Here is a 23,571-nt window from a genome sequence, read left to right as displayed (position 1 = left end):
ATGCTGTACTATTTAAATGTGTTTCAGAGCAGTTTTTTATTTTTAATAGTGTTAAGCTGTATTTGTGTAAATGCAAGCATTCTAAATATTGTTTCACATATTTTTATAGCTAATGTTCTCAGTACTTTTAATTTTTTTATATTTATATATTTTTTATATAGCACTATCAGCATCAAGTGGTACTTTGTATAACAGAAAAAATACTACTTTCTTTTCTTCTGCTTTTATTAAGTGCTAGTAGACCAAAGGATCTTTTTCAGGTTTTGAAAATATATTTAAGAGTAGGACAAGCATACAAATATTAATCTATAAATTACAGTGAATAAGACAGTCAGTTACAGCAGCAACAATTTAAATTCATGTACTTGGTAAAAATGTATTAAGTCAGATGATTAAAATACAAATGCTTTTTACATGTGGCCAAGTTGAGCTAAACATCTTCATATTATCTACTTACAGCATTTTGTAAAACAGCTAACATCGGTTTACACAAGAGATTTCAAGCTGTCCATTGTTTTCAAAAGAACATGGTGAGTTTGACAATAGCATTATCATTCAACTGAGTTTCTTTAACAGATACCTGTGTTGTCAAAAATTATGTGACTTTTTGCCCCTTAAAACTGGCAAACTTGCTAGCATGTTTTCACAAAGCAAACAGTCTCACTTTTAAAACTGGCACATTGCAATAATTTTAAAATAGCTCCTCTGAACTTTCTCCTTGTCACTAGGTGTGCTCCTAGCCTCAAACCTTTCTAGGTGCCAAAAACCCAGCACAAACACTATTCACCTACGTTTCTTCCTCAAGGCACATCTCTGAAGTCAAACTTTTTTGCTTTGTTTCTTAGCCTCTATCATTTGCAAAAATCAGTATGAGGTAAGCCCAAGCATTCCTCAAAGGGCTCGAGCTGGAACACCCCATTACTGCTGCACACATCAGGAGATCTCTTGGGTTGCATGAAGTGCTTCATGATATGCAGCCTTGCAGCACTGCCCAGAGTAACTGAGCTTCCCACCAGCAGTGATGGAACACATAAAACACCACAATTGTGGGAAGAAGAACCAACCACCCAACTAACAGGCAAAAAGCAAATCTCCATTTGCAGTGCTGGTGACCTCTGTCTAGGCTCAGATGCAGAAATCAGTATTTGGGCAGGAGGCAGCCACACCGGAATTTTCAGTTAAAACTGACATAACCCAAAAGTGACATCTCCCACTCTGCCACAGTGATGACAAGAAGGGCACATCAAATGCTCCCTCCCATCAGTAGTTATTGTCATCAAGGACCTACAGAAGCTTATTAGATTTAAGATGGAAGACATAATAAAAAGGAGCTCTTTGACTTTTGGTAAGGGCCTGGTGGGAAGCACTGGTAAAGTGCATTCCAATAATATTTAAGTCATGCTATAAATGACCAGAAAACCCTGATACACACTGATAACATGAAGACATGTCTGCAATCTATATCCATAACGCACCTCAACCACTCTTTACATTTTTCAGTCCAGTGCAGATATCTGAATGTTGAATGTCATGTAATATTAGAGAAGCTAATGCATTATTTTAAAATTTCCACTTTCATCTTCTAAGTAAGAGATCACCTGTATAATAATGCTTTTAGCCTTTCTGGGCTAACTTAATTTCCCTCTAATGCTTAAATACTGTCTCACATTTCTTTCACAGTATCCTGGAAACTCAGCATAATCACTGAACAAGAAATAAGAAAGTATTTTAGTGAAAGAAAGAAAACTATATTCCTATGGAGCGATCCAAATTTATTTTATGTGCAACTGTCAAACAGGAAAATACAAATTAAGCCTGACCAGCTCCTTGCCTTCAGAGAAAGAATTGAAAATAAGATCAAGCGAATGAGAAAATTAGTTGCTAATCTCATTCTAACCCCTAGCATACTCTATAACACAAGACAATCACCAATTGGCACTTTCTGCATAAGAAAAGCTCAGGATGCAGAAGCAGGGGTATGCAATGTACCAGTCTTGCAGCAGACAGACAAAGCTATGTAAGAACTTGCAAAGCACCTGTCCCCCAAATGTCTGAGACTGAAATAATTACATTACTCTTTTTACGTCCACAAGTACCAAATTTGTTAAGTTGTTGCTTTGGGTTTTTTGGTTTTTTTTAAGCTTACCACATGAAGAAATCAAAAGTTTTCTTCCCTATTGCAAGCAAAGGCTCTTTTTAGGAATAAACAACGGAGGGAGGGAAGATATTAAACTCCTGAACTAATTAACAGAAGTAAAGGAGGTGGTGGGGGACAATGATAATTAATATGTACCCTCCTCCTAACCAAATCTCCACATACATTCATTCTGTATATGCACACACAACAGCAGCATCATAAACCGTCTCAAGTTCTTGCCATTATTCAGTTCGACATCTGCACATGTTTATGCGTCTCTCCAAACAACCTCTTGAACACCCTGCTGGAGCTGTCATTTTTTTCTTCTCCCTATCTGGCAGATGGCAAGTCAACAATCGGCATCAACAGCAGCCGAATATCTCCCCCCTCCATCCAACCCCCCTAAACAGACACAATAATAACTTCTTTGTGCTTCCCCACAATGCAGCTGCTTAAACCATTTCGCTACAAGGCTGCTTTGCCTTAATAAAAAAAAAAAAAAAAAAAAAAAAAAAAATCCCTTCTGTCAAGTCTAAAAAGCAGCATAATGTTAAGCAAGCTAAAGCCACAGCACAGCTGCAAACGGGCAGACACATTGACAGCTCCTCCCTTAACAAAGCCCTGTGAATTGAAGGGGGTTCATCTGAGGCTCACACAGTAATTAGTATAAAAAAGTCCGACAGCCTCTATTATGCTAGGAAAAAAAAAAACTGGACAGAACTGGGCTGCTGTTTTGCGTCAAGAGTTCTGCTGCAGAGTAGATAAATCATGTTGGGTTTTTTTCCTCTCTTTTTAAAGACAGTAATAAGGAGGATGAGAGAAGCTAATTTGAAAACTTGGACACAGTAATTGTACCATATGGTGAGCATTTATCCCTTCTGAAATACACGCTAACAGTCACTTACATGCACAGTGCTTTGTTTTACAGTTGTTATTCTCCCTACCATATTCATAAAATGGATCTGAATATCCGATACTCCAGAGAAGTTGTGCGTAATTAGCAGCAAAACTGCCTGCGCTTAATATATTGGCCTACCATAGCAATTTAATTAATTGGAAAATCCCATGCCCCCAAATTTAAATAGTGTCCACTTCAAGGACTTTTTTTATTCCTCTCAAACTGGCTAAATAACACACATGATAAAGTTCAGAGAAGTAATTTATTGACGCTAATACTCCTTGATACTATTGGCTCAAAAACACAAGAGCAGGAAGTATTTTTCTTCTCATCCATGATTCCGTAGAGGAATTAAATCAAGAACCGTTGAAGAGTAACCACAAAATATTTTAGTTCCATCATATTTGGATGGACAGGAACTAGTCAGTAAATTAAAGGTGGAACTGAACTTCAGCACAGGGCACGAGAGGGAGATAAAGACTTCAAATCCACTCCCTCACCTCCACCCCCATTTTCTTCCTGGATTATTCTTTGAAATATTATTGTTAATAAACCAAACGCTTAATTCATAAGGACTTGCAAAATTTGGAAAATATACTATCCAGCCCTTAGGATCTGCTTGCTCCTTAGCACATACTTCCAGTTTTTCACCCCATTCTTACAACCAAATCATAATGGAATCACACAAGGTAAGGAACCTGCTGAGTGGAGCTGGGAAAATGTAGGTTTCTTTACATAAAGAAACACTATAGTAAAATAGTAAAATTAATCAATCTTAAAGTGCTGCTTTCAGAAAATAAGATGTAATAAACTTCCAAGCAGAGGAAATAAAAAAACTCAAAACAGGTTAGAAGTTGAATAATTGGGGAAAAATTAACCAGCTACAATGTGAAGTCTGCAGCTGAGCATAATACACTTGCAAAAAACCAAAATGTTTTCTTTCTATTGGTTTTTACCTCAGAAGACAACAACAGAATCTACTTCAGGTAACAGAGAAATACTTTCAATCACTCTAGATCAAAAAAGAGGTATTGGAGCTGACTGTTAAGTACTAAAGAGTCCCAGAACTAGGCAGAATACATCCTCAGTTACTAAGAAATTCTAAGTGAGATGAAAGCTACAGGCAGAAAACAGTAATCCTTCACTGATAACAGTTCAACTGAAGGATTCTAGATGGAGAGTTATACCCCACAGCCCCAAGGGGAAAAAAAAGGTAAAAAAAAAAAAAAAATTAAAAGTAAAAAAAAAAAAATTTTAAAAGACCTTGAAAATTTCAAGTCACTTGGATGGATGGCAATCAAAGAAAATGGTTTAAAATTCTAGTTTTAGTCCCACAAATAACACAAACTTAAATAAGATAAACAAGGCAACACTGCTTTTGAGTAGAAAAATGATGCCCATCATATGAGCTATCTTTAAGAACGTCAAGAAGATAAAATGGATAGAGACTGACACAATTTATTTCATCTTTTAAGGAAAGCTTTTAATTAGTTTAAAGAAACTGTGTGAATGAAAAAAACCCACATGTGGGGCAACAGAACAGAGAAAGTAAACTGGGTAAAATGAGATCAAAATAGGATTACATAGTCTAATGTTCAACTTTCAATCCATGAAGCTTGACCATTTTCTGTTAGGAGCATTTTCAGTCAATATATACAATGATCTAGGGTTACCACTGCATATACTACCTGACAGTAAAACTCTTTGAGTCTATTAAGAATGTTAAGAATTTCAGAGTGGCAACTCTATGCCAGTGAGCTGAGAAACACCAGACGAAATATAATGAAGAATTATTTGAATTAATAAACAGTTACAGAAATAACCTGAAATGCTCACAGACTGTTTAGTTTTAAATTAACCACTAAAGAACAATTAATATAACCTTGCTTAGGTATGCAACACTGAGAGGAATGAAAAGGAAAATATTCTCTTTTGTAAAGTTACAGAATTTTACAAACACTGTAAATATTATTCCAAGGTAAATTAATAAATTACAGTTTTGAGAACTACAATTTTTAAAAATGACAAGAGAAGAGCTTCAGAGACAAAACACATACACAGAATAAGCAGAGTTAGAGAAGCAAGAGAAGAAGAGTGAGGAAAGACTGGATTAGGCTTCATTTTCAAAGGAAGGACTACGACAAAAGGGTTTGACAACAAAAATGACCAATAAGAGACTATCAGCCATTTAACAGGAACACATTTTCAGAAGAGTTAAGGAAAATATTTTCAAACATTCTGTATCCACCGTCCTAGCTAAATGCTATAAATTCACCACCAAACCAGTGGTTGGCACCATGGCAATGCAGCCACTCTTCCACCAATCCAGCACCCAATGCTACCAGCACCTTTAGGAAAAGCCAGCCTCTCTTTGAATGCTGTGACACATTTCCAAACGTGTGCGAGCACCTTTTCTTAAAAAATAAAAATCTCACAATCAGGAAATCGCAGTAAACATTCAACACAGGTATGTTCTTCCTTTAATGGTGATGCATTTTTTTATTCTATCACAAATCAGGTACAGCCAGCAGTATTGATAGTGAATCAAAGTCCCAGGCATTGGCCTACTTTGGTTCACCCAAATCCAGTAAGGACAGTAACACCAGAGCAGTCTATTTGGGAAGGTGAGGAGCAGCTGCAAAGGAAGCATGCAGTGTGTCCCATGTCCCACTGCACCAGCACTGGCACCCACATGGCTGAGACAGGTGTAAGAAAAGCACACCCAGAGAAAAACGGTTTTGACCAGATCAAAACAATTTCAGGTCACTCACTGTACAGCTAGGATCAGCACAAAGCAACGATGGTTGTAATTGGCTGGGGGCAAGAAAGATGCAAAGGAGAAGAGGCATCAGCATGAACTTAGGCAAGATTAACTGCTAATTAATCAGACTGCTGCTCTGCCTTGTGAGTGCAATTCTTGTTTTCCAGTCAAGCTAGAAAATCAGGTTCAAGTGATTCAAGTTTCTAAGATCAACTGCATCTCTAAGCAATGAAGCCACGATGGTTCTGACAAACTACTTAACCAAGAACTTCCCTTATACAATTGCACATTCTATACAACCAAATTGTATCCTGACATATGTGTCAGAATATACTCTGTCAGTCTACACATATATACAGAAATTATAAATTAAAAATGTGTAAACTATACAAATCTCTGCATTCTGACAAATAACTGAAAAATCACTTCAAATGCACAATTTGAAAAGCTAGAAATGTAATACTTCTATGTGTATTTGTGAAATAGTTATTACAATTAAGTAATATTACAAAATCTCAGCAACTTAAAGATCCCAATATAAATTGAATTTTGAGTTAGCTGTGAAATATGTCTTATCCTAACAGTAGCACTAAGAAGATAAGAACAACATGGTCAGTATTTTCTTAAATTTACAGATTAAAATTAAAGAAGCAAAAAAAAGAAATCCCTGACTCATTTATAACCTCAGAATTCTACGTATTTCTAAAAACTTTCACTGCTTTTAATTTAAATTGAATGAAACAGCTTAAAACTCTCCCACAAGAACCATAACACAGTTCAGTTCTAATATACATGTTTTACATTAATTTATTTTGCACTGTTTTATTATATTACAATTGCAATAAATATTCAGGCAAATGAGGTGTTAAAAAGTCTTTTGTTTCAAGTTTTTCCAGTCTGTTAATTATAAAAAAGCTTGACTGAGAAGCAAAATTGCAAAATTTTCAGCCCTGCCATTTTACTAGCACAAAATTTTTGCATCCTTCTCAGTAATTTTAGAAACTTTTAAAACACAGCTATAAAATATGACCCTCAAAATTCCAGCCACAAGATGGAACTGAAAGATGACTGACCTAGATAAGACATATAAATTTATCTCACCAATCTCAGGATGAAATTTGTTACTCTTTATCACTAACAGACCAATCTTGTGGTTTCTCTGCTGTTAGAATACAATTTATTCCTACTCTGACTACTGAAAAATGCTTAATGACTTAGCCTCCAAAACAGTCTAATAACTTATATACTCAGCAAACTCTACAATTAGTTTATTCAATGCAGAAGTGAAATTTCATACATGAGAAAACACTGATAATCTCCTCCTACATCTGGCTTTTCTGAAATTCTGATTATACATACAATAATTAAGTAGCACCAAATATTTAACATTTGTGACACCAAAATAATAGGGATCAATAAGGAACTGTAATTTTCAAAATATATATTTGCATTTCTATGGAATTAAGTAAACAAATTTGATACACTTTTAGTGACTTTTTTTCCCTCTAGAAGATAAATAGCACAATTCTCTAATTAGCAAAAACAAAATGGAAACTTACAACACTGACTTGAAAATCCTTGTGCAAGTCTGTACTGGTGATGCCACAAATGCTGTCACATCTGAGCAGGTATTGTCTGTAGAAGGTTCAGAAATGTCCGTTTTAATTAAAGCATTTATTGAAGGTAGTTGTGTGTTTTGCTTTTATTTTAATGGATTAGAGAATTTCTTAAGAATTATGACTGAAACTACCTTTAAAAATAACAAATTAGGTAAAATTTAAATAGCTGAAATAGAAGGACCTGATCTGTAATGGATACAGAAAACGATGTAAGAGCGAGGCAAAATCCATACATAGTGCTTCCTTCAGCCTTTAATAATGATGTTTTCATTACACTGATGTAACACTCATATTTTCTAATTTGCTTTAAATGAACTACAAATTATCTCCTCAGAGTACTGAAATGCCAGTGATAAAGTACTACAAAACAGCAAACACAACTTCTCCATGCTTGCAGTTATTTTTAAATTCAATATTTTAACTTCATGATACTTTGAAGCCAGTAATATCTTCCATTTCTCCCCACTGCAAAACACTATTAAACAATTATTTTTCTTTTGTCAAATCCTCACATCACTGGTCCAAACCCCAGAGACAGATGGGGACTCTTAATCATCTGGATGAATGTTTTAATTGTCTGAAGTGAACCTTGTCCTTCTCTCTTTTTTCCCTATGCAATTTGGGAGCATAGCACTGTCAGAAGGACCAAGCTGTACTATGGGAAGGGATTTGAGCTGTGTAGGTGCCCAAAGAACTCTTAAACATCCATCTTCCTATTTAGAGCCTAACTAGATGCTTAAGCTTCTTAGGATGCAAGTCATCTATAATGAATTCTATAATAATTTCTGAATGTCCTTTCCAATACTTAGAGTGAGAAAAACTTCTGAAAAGCTCTTCTAGAATTCCATGTTTGTGACATAAGAACTAGAACAAACGACAACGAAATAAAACTATGCTTTTATTTCAAATTTCAAAGAGGGGGAAAAAAAAAAATCTCCTCCTGCCAGAATGAGGTATGAGGACATATGGCCAGTCTATCACCTGACTACCAAACAGCACTACCAAAGCTTCCACATGTTTGTTAATCCCAAGAGGTAAAACGCTGCTTTGTCTTCCGGGGCCGTGCTGCAGCTGAAAGCCCCTTATGATGCTGATGCATTTTTCCATGCTGACGTTCACCAGGAAATACAGGTTCCACATCAGGAGAAGCGACACCAATTTTTCATCTCCTCTAAGAGACTTCCACACTTCTGCTTACTGAGTGTGCACACAAGAACACCAAGCATCAGCAGCACAGCTGAAACAGTTTTAATAAAACCTTTCCTTCTGAATGGCTACAGTTTAATTCAGTTAAATTTTATATCTTGACTATCTAGTTTAGGTACATTAGGAATGTTTAGTCTTACTATTTAAGAATATTGAGTTTTCAGTGACAGCTTGGTCTTGTAACAGCAGACAACAGTTTGATAGGAAATGACTGAAAGTTAGTGATAGGATTATTCATTTGCAGAGAGTAACCTCTCTTCAGACAATCCATGATTAAGGGGAGAAACATTTCCCAGAGATCTTGCTCCAATGTACTTATTATTTTTGTAAGCAGCAGCAAAAGGACGTGTGTCAAGGGATCAATGATCAATAATCTACAGAAAAACTCTAGCCCTCTACAAGATTCTGAAACAAACTCAATTTTTAGACTCCCCCAGCTCCAACAAAACCCTTCAGTGTATGCCAGGTGAAATTTTTTCCTAAAGCTGTAGCAGGATGCTTTGCCCTGAAAAACTGATCTGCTTGGCCTGGAATCTGGTCAGAAGACAAAGCAATGCAAGCTCTCTATGGGGAGCTACCATGGCACCATTGCAGTATATTTTGGTGCTGAATATGCTAAAAGGTTGGCCTGGCTTACCAGCTTCAAACACACATCTGTCCCTTTGAAGTCAGACTTGACAGATAAGCTGCTAAACTGACCTGGAGGCCTATGACAGACAGGTCAACCTCTTCATGCTATAAAAGTCCAGTCTGCTTTTATACAAGCTAGAATCTTCCACAACCGTTTCTTGAAATGTCTGGAGTTTCTCCCTTGGAGTTTGGGATGCCTCTCTACAGTTATTTGCCAGGTATTGAGAGAAAGAAAAATAAGTACTCATGCCTAGAGTGTAGTGAGCTACATTAAAACCTTCACTTAATGTTTCTTTCAATAGCTGTAATATAATTGTTTTAATATAATTTCTTCAATACAGTGAACTACATTGTTTATGTTATACTATAGTTGACTGGTATTTTTTAGCTTTTATACTGTGTAGTAATTCTGATTAAAATCCTCTATCTGTTCACGTATTACAATAAATAGCTCATCTTTTATAAAAATATCTGATTTGCCATCATTAAAACCTGCATGATAAAATTACTTAATCACACCTCTGTAACTCCTTAAATTCAAACAGCTGACAATAACTGAGGCTAAGGAAGGATTTACCTTAATTTAAACCCCTTTCTGTGAGGGAGTTTAAAAACACAAGGGAGTTCTGCCTGCACCTCCAGCTCAAAGAAAGGGCTTCTCTAATGAAGTTTCTCTAAGCCTTCTACTCCTCCCTGTGACAACACCTCAGCTGATCCAGCTGATGAGAAACTCTTCTTCCTCCTCCTCCTCCTCCTTCCAGTCCTGCAGCCCCGTGGTCTTCCTTGTCTGATTTGCCACTTGAGCAGCTCACTAGCCCAACAGGTTAAAAAAAAGAGGGGGTGGAGCAAGGCAGAACTAGACCAGCTTCCTGCAAGATCAGATAAACTGACCCCATCAACTGGTAAATCATATACGTTCTGAATTCATCTCAAGGTATCAAGGGGTCTATGTTCCAGGCAGGGTCTACTTGAACCTTCCCTTTCATTAGCAGTATACCATTTGATCTGATTAGATATAAAAATTAAATAATCTTTTAGACACTGTTTTCAAAACATCCCTCTCTCCATGACACAGTGGACGGACATCTGCCTAAAGGACCTTGTTATGTCTCTAACAAGTGGGAGGGCTGTATGTATGTACCTGCTGCTGATTGTACAAAAACCCAGGCAGACACCAACAGCTTCTTGTTTCCCCTCTCTCTGTAAAAGGATGCCCTCGTTGTCTGGTTTCATCTTACATGCAAGTTTGCTCCTTAGGTGAAAGTTCATAAAATAGTAACAGTCCTGCTTTCACTTAAGGAAAAAAATTAACTGACTTACACAACACCTTTAGCTCCCTACATCTGCAATTGTGCCACCACAAAGACAACATTTGTATTCTGAACTCAAGAACACAAAGCACACTAAAGAAAGTGCCTTTACAGTGATTTTTAAGAACTCCATTTACTTAGTATGTCAAAACAATATGAAGAAATTACTTCATTACCATGAATCAGAACCTTCACTTAGAAAAATGTGGACTACTGGGTTTAACAATTCAATGAGAAAACAAAAAAACCACAGCAACTGAGCTATGCAGACACTCCACATTCAGTAAGAGAGTTCTAACTTTCCATGAAACTCTGTAGGAAAGTGCTCAACTTTCTGGCAAAAGCAGTGCCCAGCTAAGAAAGACCATGAAACACACCAGAAACGACAACAATTTTATCTTTTAGTACTAATGCAGTGTTTCTCAAACAGCATGTCAGGAGGGACTTCAGCAAAGAGCAACTGGATTTTTTACTGTTTCATTTAAATAACACTCTGAGCGAGTCTTGGACAAATTCTCACCAAATTTACATTTCAGTGCTAATCTGAGCATCTCATGTGCAAATCCGTATAGGACATTCTATGATATTTATTCACAGCATCATATATTTTGAGATGAACAGGAACATCTCATCAGCTCAGTATGAGTTCTTCAAAAGAGACAGGTGACAGAATTTTCTCCCATTATGCAGGTACTGGCAAAAAACTCTTAGTTTTTTTAAATGCTTATCTACCCAAATCCACTCTGATTTGATGGTATCAAAATATTCATCTTAATATTTTTCAATATTTCTCTTAATCATCCTCATTGTGGTTCTGAATACAACTGAATTCAACCTTCAGTCACAGACCTCCTTAAGCTGCTACATTAAAGGGCTCCTTTACGTTTCTGCACTGAGGTTCTTTCTCATGGCAAGGCAATCCCATATTCCTCAATAACCACACAGGTTCTCAGAATCTCAAGTTCTAGAGGCATTCTCTCCAATGCTGAAAACACTATCATTTTTCTTCTCTATTTTCTTCTCTCAGGCATGTAAATATTCATTTAAATATTATATATTAAACGAAAAACTGGAATGGAACCCTGAATTCATATTCTCTATGCTAATTTACTTCTCAGTGTTCTTACTATGCATCTTGAAAAGCTTCAAGGAAACCATTTTCTGCATTACTTGGCTTGGAACTATCAAGAATTACAAGCATTTAAAAACTCAAATGTTTTATTTCATACAATAGTTTTCAATTTTTTTTCAGTTCATGGAACTCTACCATTTTCCAGCAGAAACATAGTGTCCTAAATATCAAAACAAATGCTATGTCTTACACCCTGGACAATTTCATTAGGTTTTTCTCAGTAAGCTTTTGTACACTCTTCCAAAGTAGTCCACAGGTCCCTCTGAATCTGCAAACAGGATAAAAATTGCTTTATTATTACTTGTAGCCATTACTGTTTATAAAATAATATTTCTTTTCAAGTACAAGATTCTCCCTCTCCCACCTTCAAAAGTGGGGTTAGCACTGGGGTGGAACAAACTGCCCAGTTAAATCTGATATGCAAGTATTCATCATTAACAGAAAAATACAGGTAAAAATAAGAAAAACAGTTATTAAAAAGGCAAAGAACTATCTCAAAAAGACCTTACAAGGAAGCAGAATAGCAATGAAAATATTGAGGCCAGAAAAAATGGCTGCCATAACTAAGAAAGAAAATAAAGTAATTCTCCCTTCCTAGGTCTCTCCCATTCCCACCCGCAAAGGTCCACTTGAATGTCTTAAAGGAAAAGTTAAAAGGGGATTATGGGGAAAATATCAGTATGAAGCATAAAAAGCTACCTAAATAGGGAGGAAAATGAAAGATGATAAAATATGTCAGCATAAGAAAGAGTCAGGAGGTCCCCCAGCAATCAAGGTTGGCATGATTTTCATATGATATCTTCATCAATGACCTAATCTGAGATATCTTATAGGTTACAGATGATACTACACTGTAGCCAATAGTCAATAGCCACATCTATGACATAGAAGAACAGAAGGATCTAATCTCACAAAACTGAGTAGGCAAAGTTGAAAACTAGATATTTGGTACATAAATGTGAGGTAAGGTATCTAGGAAAAAATAAAACAAACTATGCCTAACAATGTTTACTTTAGAATCATAAATTATACTTTACTTGAGTCCTGGGTTCATCATTGACCGCTCCACAACATAGTAAGTGCATGTAAACAATACCCAAAAAAGCCTGATGGAACACTGGGCACGTCAGAAAGGATACTGAGAGCAAGAGAAAGGATGTTGTTCTGCTGATCCAGAAAACAGTGCCCAGATCTTTGTTACCTTGCACAGTCTTGTCTCCAAGTCTCAAGAAAAATGTAGAGGAATTATGAGAAATCACAGAGAAAGGAAACCAAAGTGATCCAGGCATTGGAACAGCCACCTTTTCTAAGACAGGATGAAAAGACAGGAGCTCTTTACTTTGGAGAGGAAAAGGTTGAAGTTTACAAAATTATGAAGGCAGTAGGTAAGTACAGAACTGCTGTTTGCCAAACACCACATTGCAATACTTATGGTCCTTGGTGAAACATACCCATAGTATGCCATCTAACATTACTAATGCAACAATTCTGAACATTAGGAAAGTGCAAGGGGAATGAGAAGCAAGAAATGGGCGAAACTTGAAAGCTCTCTCTAAATAGCACATCCTCTGCCACCACAGCAGACAGAATGCTGAGCTAGCTGGGCCATTGGTACTCACTTGGTTATTTCTCATGGTATGCTTACTTCAAAAAAGATTTCCTGGTTTGTAATTCAAGCTACATTGCAACAATTTAAAACCACAATTTCTTTTCTCAGTGTACACATGAAGAACACATATTATCTCTTTTCTTATTTAACCTCAGTGATTGCAATTCATTCAGCCTATACTCATAGGTCCTTAAATCACTGATCTCTCTCACTGCTGATCTCTGTATAACAGTCCTTATCATCTTGAACTGCAGCACCCAGAAATGGATGCATTTGAACAACTAAGACCTTAAGTGCCCAATGGAGCAGAAAGATGCATCTTGCAGGTTCTATCCCTGACCACACACTCATGTGTTGGCCTTCTTCACAACAGTAAGATATAACTAATGCACAGTTTGTCATCCATGGTACCTAATGGACTTTTTTTCTGAAGAGCTTCCTACCTAGCCACTCATTCTCCATTAACTTCTGTCTAAAGATCATTTTAGAGTGCATGTCAAACTTGATCACCCTGAACAGCTTCCAGCTCCTCATGCAAACCACATCTCCACATTAGTAATACCATTCAGAATTCTAACCCCATCCTTCAGCACACCTGCAGTCCTTTTCATTTTGGAGACACCTTGAAATATTATGAACCATTTTCTTTGCCATTACTCAGCACATCAATGAAAGTAGTGCTTAGGCAGCAGTCGGGAAGGAGCCTAACAAATTCTGCTCCATATTTACTTGTTTTGATATGGAACCTTTAATAATTATTCAGCACAGTCTTCTAACAGTTTTGCTCTTACAGACAACCCTCACAGTTGTTTCATCTAATGCATGAATCCTTTTTTCCTTATGAAAACACAGTTCACAGAATATCAGAAGCCTGAATAAATCCAAGATACAATATTCAAAGCCTCCAACCTATACACAAAGACTGCTACCTTGTCACTATGAGGAAATTTGATGACTTTCATACAAATCAACCTTGCCAAATACACAGTGACTCATCTGATTTTCTAGATGCTCACAGCATACTTACTGTAGTTTTCTCCCTTTAGTTAAATTGACGTTAAGCATTTAGCCATATTAAAACACATTTTGTTTGAACATAACAAACACAAAAAGCAATCCAAATAATTCTCCCAATGTTATTTATTAATTACTGTCTATGCCACCCATAAATTTTATCATCAATGATTTTGTGTTTGTTTTCCGAAGTACTGAACTTGTCAGAGAGCCAGTTGTAAAACTAATCGCTGCTGAATACAAGAGTATCATCACATACATTCATCTCCCAAATTTTTAGTCACAATTTCCAGTTTGACTTTGGGTTATATAAAACTTAGAAGGAAAAAAAAATTGAACCCATCTTAGTCTCATAGAATTATGAAGGAAGAAAAAAAGAATCCGTCTTAGTCCCAAAAGAAGTAAAGGATTTACTAAAGGTCTTATTCCTTTGTGTACAACAGGCCACATGACTCATCTTTAACTCTGACATTAAAATAACATAGTAAGTGTGTTCCAGAATAATGATGTAATTAATTCAAAATGCCTACTGCAAATATAAAAGAAAAACACCTTCAAATATTCAACAAATACCACCTTGCCATGACTATTGTTATCTGCTGCTGCCAATCAGTATTGCTGTGGCTGTACAAAGACTCCAGTGCACCAGACTGTCGCTAATTATGTATATTCAAGTGATTAGCAAGCACTTGTTGCCTTGTTCACACCACCCTCCAAACAGCAGCCTTTGAGAGGAGAATAGACTGTAAATTTATTGAGAGAACACTGTTAATCCTTTGGGGAGAATGTAAATGTAAACAGGACTACTCTACATCAAGGTGCTTTGACAACAAAAATCATCTGCATAAACACATGCTCAACAACAAACAGGTGTTCTATTTCACAACTAGCGCCCATTTGATGCTTTCAAGTATGCATTATGCACAAACTGTTAGAAGTACTTTGAAACCAGCTGCAATTACTATAATTAGCTGGTTTCCTACAGTTTGGTGGGGTTTTTTCCTATACCTGTTCAGTATTGTGTTGGCTGCAAACTGTAAACCAAAGTGAAGCTATGGTTCTAGCCTCCTGCTTAAAGTTTGCCATCCTCTCAGTTCCCCAAGCCCTATGCTAAGTTCAGACTTATCACTAAAGTGCCATTAGTTAAAAGATTATGTTGGCATTAAATAATATAAGAGCCCTAAAATTGTCAGGTCATTAATCTCACACTCATCATGAATAGGAAAACAAGGACAACTACCAAAATAGCACCATAAAAATAGTAAAACTTCAATGTTCAGGATTTCCCTTTTTTACAGAAATGTCTCTAGGAACCACAAGAGTTATTTTTAATAACAAGAACTTCTAGTCCTATCAGATAATGGGTGGTGAAAATTCTTGCTTGAAGACAACTACTCATTCTAATATGTTCCAAGTAAGTGTTTTTAAAATTATTAATTATTATTAAAAATTAAAACATACTTCCTTCCATTTAATTAATACAAAATACTTACAAAGCACCTCTGCCTCTTTTTTAATTTTATTAACATTATGTGTTCAAGCATTTTTCTAGTCTGTCTCAGCCTTTCATGACATCTACACAGCTTAGCTTCCAGCAATTCCAAATACTTCACCACACTGATGCATTTCTATAGGTGAGTTCAAGACAAACAAGTCTAGTGGCCTTCTCCAAAGTCAAACCATAATGGGCTAATTTCATAAGCCTGGTAGTGCCACCTACAGATAGCTAAAATCCAACTCTCCTACCTTGTAGTTTGCCAGATTTTAACCACTGATTTGAATAATTTCATATTCAGCACCTACTAAAAGATTTTTTTTTTTTTTTTTTTTTTTTTTTTTTTTTTTGCCTGCAAATGAAACCTCAAGAAGCTAAGACTAGGATTTCTCAGGGAGTAAGAACATCGCAGAGAGGAAGGGCTACAGATGATAAGTACTAAAGAAGGACAGGCAGCAGGAAGAAAGAGGCTCCTTTACCTTTGGTGAAACAGACAGGAAAATCTATGATCAGCATAAGAAAATCTACCTCACAGCACCTTTCCAAGATATGGAGACAGTCTACTGTTGAGCAGTTTATTTTACATCCTCCACCAACATCTAAATGCACTTGAGGTCCTTATAATACTTTTATCATCTGTAACAGAAGACTTCTGGTTTTTTGAACATCCATGCTTTCTTCCCACCAACTTCTGCTCAGCTGGAAATTATAAAAATTCTTCAGTTCTATTGGGCCATCCAGTAGAATTCTTCTACTCTATTGGTGGAGTTCCATTAATAATTTCTACAATTCATAGAAATTATTTCCTATGAGGCCAAAAGAATGACCAAAAATATTAATAAAGAGTTGTAATATTACAAAATTTAAAAAAAAAATCTAAAATAATTTTTTAAAAGGGCAGGAAGTATTGTCTAGAAAATTCCAGAAAAAGCTAACTTTTGGAATTCTCCCAGAGACACCAACCTTTGTGAAGCCCAGAGAATAGCAAAGCAATAGCTCTTATGGCAAAGATGTACATAGTGAATCCAACAACTTCTATTGTACAAACAATCCCCACAATGGCACAAACAATTTGTTTTCTATGCGGCTTCTTTCTTAACAAGCAGAAAAATCTGGTAAATTATAAAAACAAAAAAAAAAAAAGGATTTCTGCATCTACAGGCTGTACATTCAAATATGAAGAAACACAAGACTCAGTTAATTTAAGCCTTTCATGTACACTAACAGCTCCAATATCTTATATTGGTCATCTTTGTGATTTGTGTTCCTAGCTCTTAGTGTTTAATAATCCAAAATCAAATTTCACAATACAGTAGCACTCAGCCACTGAAAAAATGCAAACACTGCATGTCATCAACACCACTATTCATCCAACCTGCAGTAAAATCAAAGCAGTTATGCATTTTTTTTGGTAAGGGGTATTTCTTTTATGTCAGATTAATTCCCTGAACCAACACTGCTTGCATAGATGAACACTCCTACATCAGAAGACTTATCTAAAATGCACATGTAAAGGTTGCAGTGAGCAGGCGCCTCTTTGCCCTTCTAGGGAGAGACAGAGATTAGCTTAGCTAATCTTAGTGTATTACAATCTCTCCATCTCATCACATGAATTGGTATGTAATAGTTCAAGCTAAATCTCCTGATTCTGTAGTAAAACATGGTAAGAGTTCCTATTTTGCTACAGAATTTATGATGGGAACAGTAACTTCTACTGTCACTACAAGAAGAGGTTGCAAGGGGAGAAGAAACAGCTGTGAAATGCTTCAACAGCTCCAAGCAGATACACAAATATGGTTCCGTTATTTTATTGTCAAGTAATTCAGCTATATGCTGAATAGAAAAGACTGTAAGGGTGTTCACTACTCATTCATATCACCACACAAACTTACATGCAGACACATCCGCTTTCTGTTTGTTTGTTTAAGACTCTTTGTGAGACTCAAAGGCAACTAATTAGGAGAAATAGTGTATTGAATTCCAACATAAGGAGGAGGTTAGCCTGGTTTCCTATTTCCCTACACAAGTGTATGCAATGCTCCTGTGTTTCAAGTAAAAGTTATAAGACAGAGTTAAAGAATAGTATATAACAGAAGTCACTATCAGCATTTGCAAAGAAATGTGCATTATTTGTTAAAATATTAAAGGTTTACAAACTATTGGCATCCTGAAAATTCCATGCTTATATTTACATTTACTTCAATGCAGGACATAAATTTAAGCATGTATATGAGATCAATATGGTAACATTCTAAACATATGCTTTGAAATTGCTAAGTTTAAGTGCATCAAGTCAAGGAAAAAAATAAAAATAATAGTCACCCCTGGGTTCCAAAGAAAGAAACATAATTTTAACAGGAGATAATTCACAGCCTTATAACACTACAGTTATCTCTGGTTTATTGTTTTAATACATTCTTCTCTTAAAAAAAAAAAACATTTTCCATGAATTCTGCATCCAGATTTTTCATTTTTTGCATGTATACTGATGAAAGCTGAGATCCTCCTAGAAAGAGCTGGTTAAACAAAAAAGGACAGGTATTTTTGCATCAAGCTAAAGTTCTCAGCTAACACTACTAATAAGTGTCGTATCAGAATATTGTTTCAACATTACACTTTCTGAACAACAGTATATAGTGGCTACACATGCATTAGATCTGAGAAGGTCAGATCTGACTGCTGGATTTCCTTAGGAAGACTGAGGAACTTCAGGGAGGACCAGCAAAAAAAGCTCAGGTAAGCAAGCAGGGTGAAATCTGAAGGGGACAATCAGCCCTTCCTTTCAGGACTCTATGAGTATTTTGTTAGCTACCATCCATCAGGAATGAAAAGGTGACTAGCACGAGCCAAAATATCACACCTACACAGCCCTTGTGTCTATTTTTCATATTATTAAGTCTTCCTGTTTAAGAGAAGTAACTTAAAATGCCAGATAAATTATGGTATTTATCAGAAAAAGCATCAGGAATCGAGCAGTGTTCAACATTGTCCAAATGAAGTAGCCCACATTTGCAGCCTGTAAGCTTTGTGCGATAAACTTTATCCAAAAGTTTTCGTGAGGTCAGAATTTAATTGTCGGTAAGAAAAGGAAAGCTTCTTTTCAGAAAGCCCCCCTTTTGTGGCAAGAGCTCCATACAGGCTGAGTACATGACTGTCTATTGCAAAAATCAAACATTTAGGGCTGATATGATAGGAGATACAAAGCAACAGAGGAGCTGCAGCTCAGAGACTGGGTGACAGAGCAAGCTAAAAGGCCTAGCTAATGGGAGCAGCCAGACACCCCCCAGGTTCAGAAATAACTAGCAGTGAACAAAGGAGCAACTGAAAAGTCTGCCAGAAACAACCTGGTGTGGACAACGCAGTGTTCAAATCAAACACCGCAGCTGTAACTGTTTATACAGGACTGGCAACTGGGACCAGTGAACTACCCTGCCCATGGGCATCAACAAAACACATGAAACACAACTAGAGGAACAGGAATAGTGGCAGGCTACTTTGGCATGCCTTCATAGCCATAGGAGATTTGAGCTATGGCTACTGCCAACATGTTTTGGGCATGGTAATTGATATTGTTAACTATATTTCCATTGGTTCAGACTTCCCAAACTGATCTTTCATTGTCTTTCACTACTTTTAATTATTTGTTGCAATAGGGAAAGTGTTGTTTACAAACTAGCTAGCAAATGCAATTTAGTGTCTTGGTAAGAAATTGTTAGTCACATTTAAGTGCTTCTGTAAAGACCGTACAAACACCTAACAGCATCCTTCCTCACAGACCAAGCTTCTAGAAAGAATATATTCTCCCTACAAGAACATGTGCGGTATGTTGTGTTCTCTGGCTGCCTCCATATTTGATGTTCATCCTAATTTCCTGGAAAAAAATAATCCCCAAAACATCAAAAGATCATAAGCTTACAGAAAACATACATACTCTGTGAAATCCTTCTTCAGTGGGTGGGGTGACAGTACTCCAACCAACTGCTTTGTTGTTTAACAAGGAGCACACTACTTGCCAAATATTTTAAATAAGTACGCTTTCAAAAGTATTTTGTTAAATAGGGCCATGTAATAACTAATACATTTACAGCTAAGGCGGTCTATACAAAATTTGCTAACACCAAAACACCCATGGCAGAGTAAGCATATTGTGATGGAGATCAGACACCCTGCACCACTCTGACCACAGTACCCTTTTTTAGCCACTCTCTTTGTGGTGCTCACTGTCACAGCCCCAAGGCAGCGCAAAGCAGTTCCTCCTCTTCTCTCCCGTTCCCAGCACGGGCAGGGGCTGTGAGTGGCTTTGGGAGCAAGCTTGGGGCTGATGTCATTCTGGAGGCCGCAGGGAGAAACAGTACCAGGGAGTGTCAAACCCTGGCACTGTGTAGGGGATCAGCACAGGGGGCAGGTTGGAAATCTGGCCTGGGACCAGCGAGACTTTAGATCACGATTTCACTGGAGAAGGCAGCTGTAGCAATAAACACAACGTTCGCTTCTGTTCCACGGGATGTCTCAAATGTAAACATTCACTCTATAGCTGAATTCCCCGTTTACATTACACTAAGCACAAAGAAGAAGAAATGCAAATAGCTGACCTCTAGTAAGGCTAATAAATCTCTAAGTGTTGATTCCCAAATACTTCCAGATAATTCCCTTCCCCACTTCCACAAAATACCTTTGCAGTGACATCACTACGGTTTTAAACAGCAAACTACATTTATGACCCTGAGAAGTTAAACAGAAGGAAGAAACAATGAATGAGATCATCCGAGGAGAGGGGGGATGTTTCTTTTCACAAATTACCGCCACTTTCTTGATTCCCTTTTTTTTTTAATTTTTACTTTAAAAAAAAATTTGCATCCTAAAGCTTTTCTCAGTCTCTCCATTATGTAACAGTTCTTTAGGAAACAGCCAGCTACCCTGACAACTGGGATGTTTTGCCAGAGTGGCTTTGTCTAAATCCTAAAGCAGTACTTGGCTATGCGCTGAGCCCAGTGCCTGCCTGTGATCTGAATGCCAATTAAGAGTGCTACCCTTCTTGTCTGACAAGTCCGAGACTTAAAGGTCCATCTGAGGTCAGCAAACTGTCTGGGCTACTTTTGTGAGCTTGACAAACCAAGAAACACAGCCAACAGCATGGTCCTTTCCTTTAAGTGTCACACTGGGCAAAGACCATTGCATGTACAATTGTCATTGCATTTTATTTAAAGCATAAAGAAAAATATTCATATTTTACTTCAGTTTGGTCTCAAATCTTACTTTCATTCCCTGCGTCACCAATGAAATTCAATCTCCTAGTGGACAGGTTGAAGACTGAACTATTTGTACTTTGAAGTCAAGCAAATAAACATCCTGAGGTGCATCCGCTGGCCAGCAGGTTGAGGGAGATGATCCTGCCCCCCTACTCAGCCATTGTGAGGCCACCTCTGGAATGCTGTGCTAATTTCTGGGCTCCAGAGTTCAAGAAAGACAAGGAGCTACTGGAGAGGATCCAACAGAGGCCACAAAGAAAACGTGGGGTCTGGAATATCATGAGGAGAGACTGAGGGAGCTGAGATCATTCAGACTGAAGAAGAAAAGCCTGGGAAGGATCTCATTAATGCATATAAATATCTCAAAGACATGTGTGAAGAGGATGGTGCTAGACTCTTTTCAGTGGTGCCCACCAACAGGATGAAGAGCAATGGCCATAGACCAAAACACAAGAAATTCCATTTAAATACAAGCAAGAACTTGTTGACATTGAGGGTGGCAGAGCACTACAACAGTCTGCCCAGGGAGGTGGTGAAATTTCCCTGTCTGGAGAGACTCAAAACCCACCTAGGCATGTTCCTGTGCTCTGCTCTAGGTGAGCCTGCCTTGGCTGGGAGGGTTGGACTGGATGATCTCTAGAGGTCCCTTCCAACCCTAACAGTTCTGTGATTCTGTCATATCCAAAATTCAATTAACAAGATTAACAAAAATTCACAGTGAAATACAAAATAGATCCAGTTTGACATATGCACATGTACAGGCTCTATATTCTTTGACTCTTCAGCTTTCTTATGAGTCCCCATCCAAAGAAGTCCTATGTTCTGTACTCAAAGCTTGTATTTTTTGTTGCAAATCATGAGAAACAATGAAGAGGTCAAAATGCACTCAAAATACTGTTTGCCTGGATTTGTTACAAACACCTTGAAATACTCTTGACATTTTCAAGAGATCTTGTAAGATAGAAATGGCTTTTTAATTTATCACTATCAGGAGTTATACGGAAGGAGTAACTCCTTTTCCATTCTTTCACACAGTTTCTTCTTTTGGAGGCAGACACAATTATCTGGTAGCTACACAAAATGTTATTTTCCTCCTTACTATGGCTTTTCATGTAAACAGTGAAATCTTTGTCTTATAAGCCCTACTGTGAATGAAAGATTTTTTTGTAAATATTTAGCTAAAACTATGAGCTGAGACAATTATCTAATCTAATAAACTATAATTTACATTCCCTGTTTTACCACCTTTCCATTGTAATTGGCATTTTAAGCTTCAGTTCTTCTCATGGGAAATTGCAGTTTAAACACTTAATTTTTCTTACACGTAAGCATCTTTAATTAACCCCGAAGGAAACGATACCTTGCTTCTCAGGATGATGAAGGCAACTAAATTCTGTACAAGGTATTACTCTACCAATTCCATGAAGGCTGTGAGAACATACATTACTGGATACAAACATACATTCCAGTAATAAGATGAAGAAGAATTTGAGTGTGGCTATTGATTTTTACAAGGCATTTCAATTTTAGACATTTAGACAATTCAAAAACTAATGAAAAAATGCAAAATTCATCATTAACTTGCCAGATAATATCACAAATTAAAGAGATTATTTAAAGGAACAGTTTTGCTGAAACTAAGGCTAGATCTCCCACTGAGAAAGGCTGCTAATAACATGTTTGAACTTGCAAACTCTTCCTTGTACAGCTACAGTAAGAACTTACTGTGATATATTTTTGGCATATGATCTTGAGGGGGAGGTTGCATTTTTCCTTTATTTTACCTACAGTAATTCATTCATTCTGAATGTTACTTTGAGCAAGAGGGAGAACTGGTATGGAGTAACACTTACGTAATTGATAAAACAAAATTCTGTGTGATATTTATAAATACATAGATGTATTTTAAAATTGCATTAAAAATACTGAAATGAGAACTAGGCTATAGAGGTGTCTTTATAGAGAAAGAATTTAATCAATTTGGGGTTTTTTTCAGTCCATCTCCTTAATTATAGTATCTTAATTTTCTCCATATTTCAAAATGTACATCTTAATTCGTGACCAGAAAAGGAATTGCACAGATCTATCCCTACATAAAACTTAGACAAAATATTCTCAAATCTTTCTCCCAACTTTTAACTCAGGATTCCAGTACCTCTGCCACAGATGTCTACAAAACACTCTATGCATGTCTCATATCAGTGAGCTCCTCTCTGAAGCTTCTAGCTTTTGTATGACACATCTTTAACTTGTGTTCACTCTTCCACATTCACAGCCTGTTGAGGTCTTGTGGAAGTCTTCCCTCTTAATTAAGTGCTGAGCAAAATGCTTCTTAAGTCAGTGTATTAAAAAAACCCTCAGATCTCACAGAACAGTAACTGAAATTTCATCAACATTAACATAAACAGTGTCACAGGGCCAAAACATCAAATTTTCATAACACAAAATTGAGGCATTCACTGCCCCAAATAAGTATTATGATCTTCCAAAACAATCAAAGAGGTCTTGTAT

The 23,571-nt window shown here is 36.8% G+C and overlaps 1 protein-coding gene across 8 annotated transcripts in view; it reads right to left on the bottom strand.

Annotated features, from left to right (window-relative positions):
* The window catches only part of AKT3 (AKT serine/threonine kinase 3), a 150,598-nt gene that overhangs the window by 78,519 nt on the left and 48,508 nt on the right, over positions 1-23,571 (bottom strand). The window contains exon 2 of one of the 8 annotated variants that reach the window (XM_072927276.1): positions 7,356-7,431. The exons of the other annotated variants lie outside the window; for them this stretch is intronic. The gene's annotated coding sequence lies outside the window, so the exon portion shown is untranslated. The remainder of the gene's footprint in view (positions 1-7,355; positions 7,432-23,571) is intronic. 8 annotated transcript variants of the gene reach the window in all.

Source organism: Taeniopygia guttata, chromosome 3 (assembly GCF_048771995.1).
Source record: "Taeniopygia guttata chromosome 3, bTaeGut7.mat, whole genome shotgun sequence".
Taxonomy (NCBI): Eukaryota; Metazoa; Chordata; class Aves; order Passeriformes; family Estrildidae; genus Taeniopygia; species Taeniopygia guttata.
This window is presented reverse-complemented; position numbering and strand designations above follow the sequence as displayed.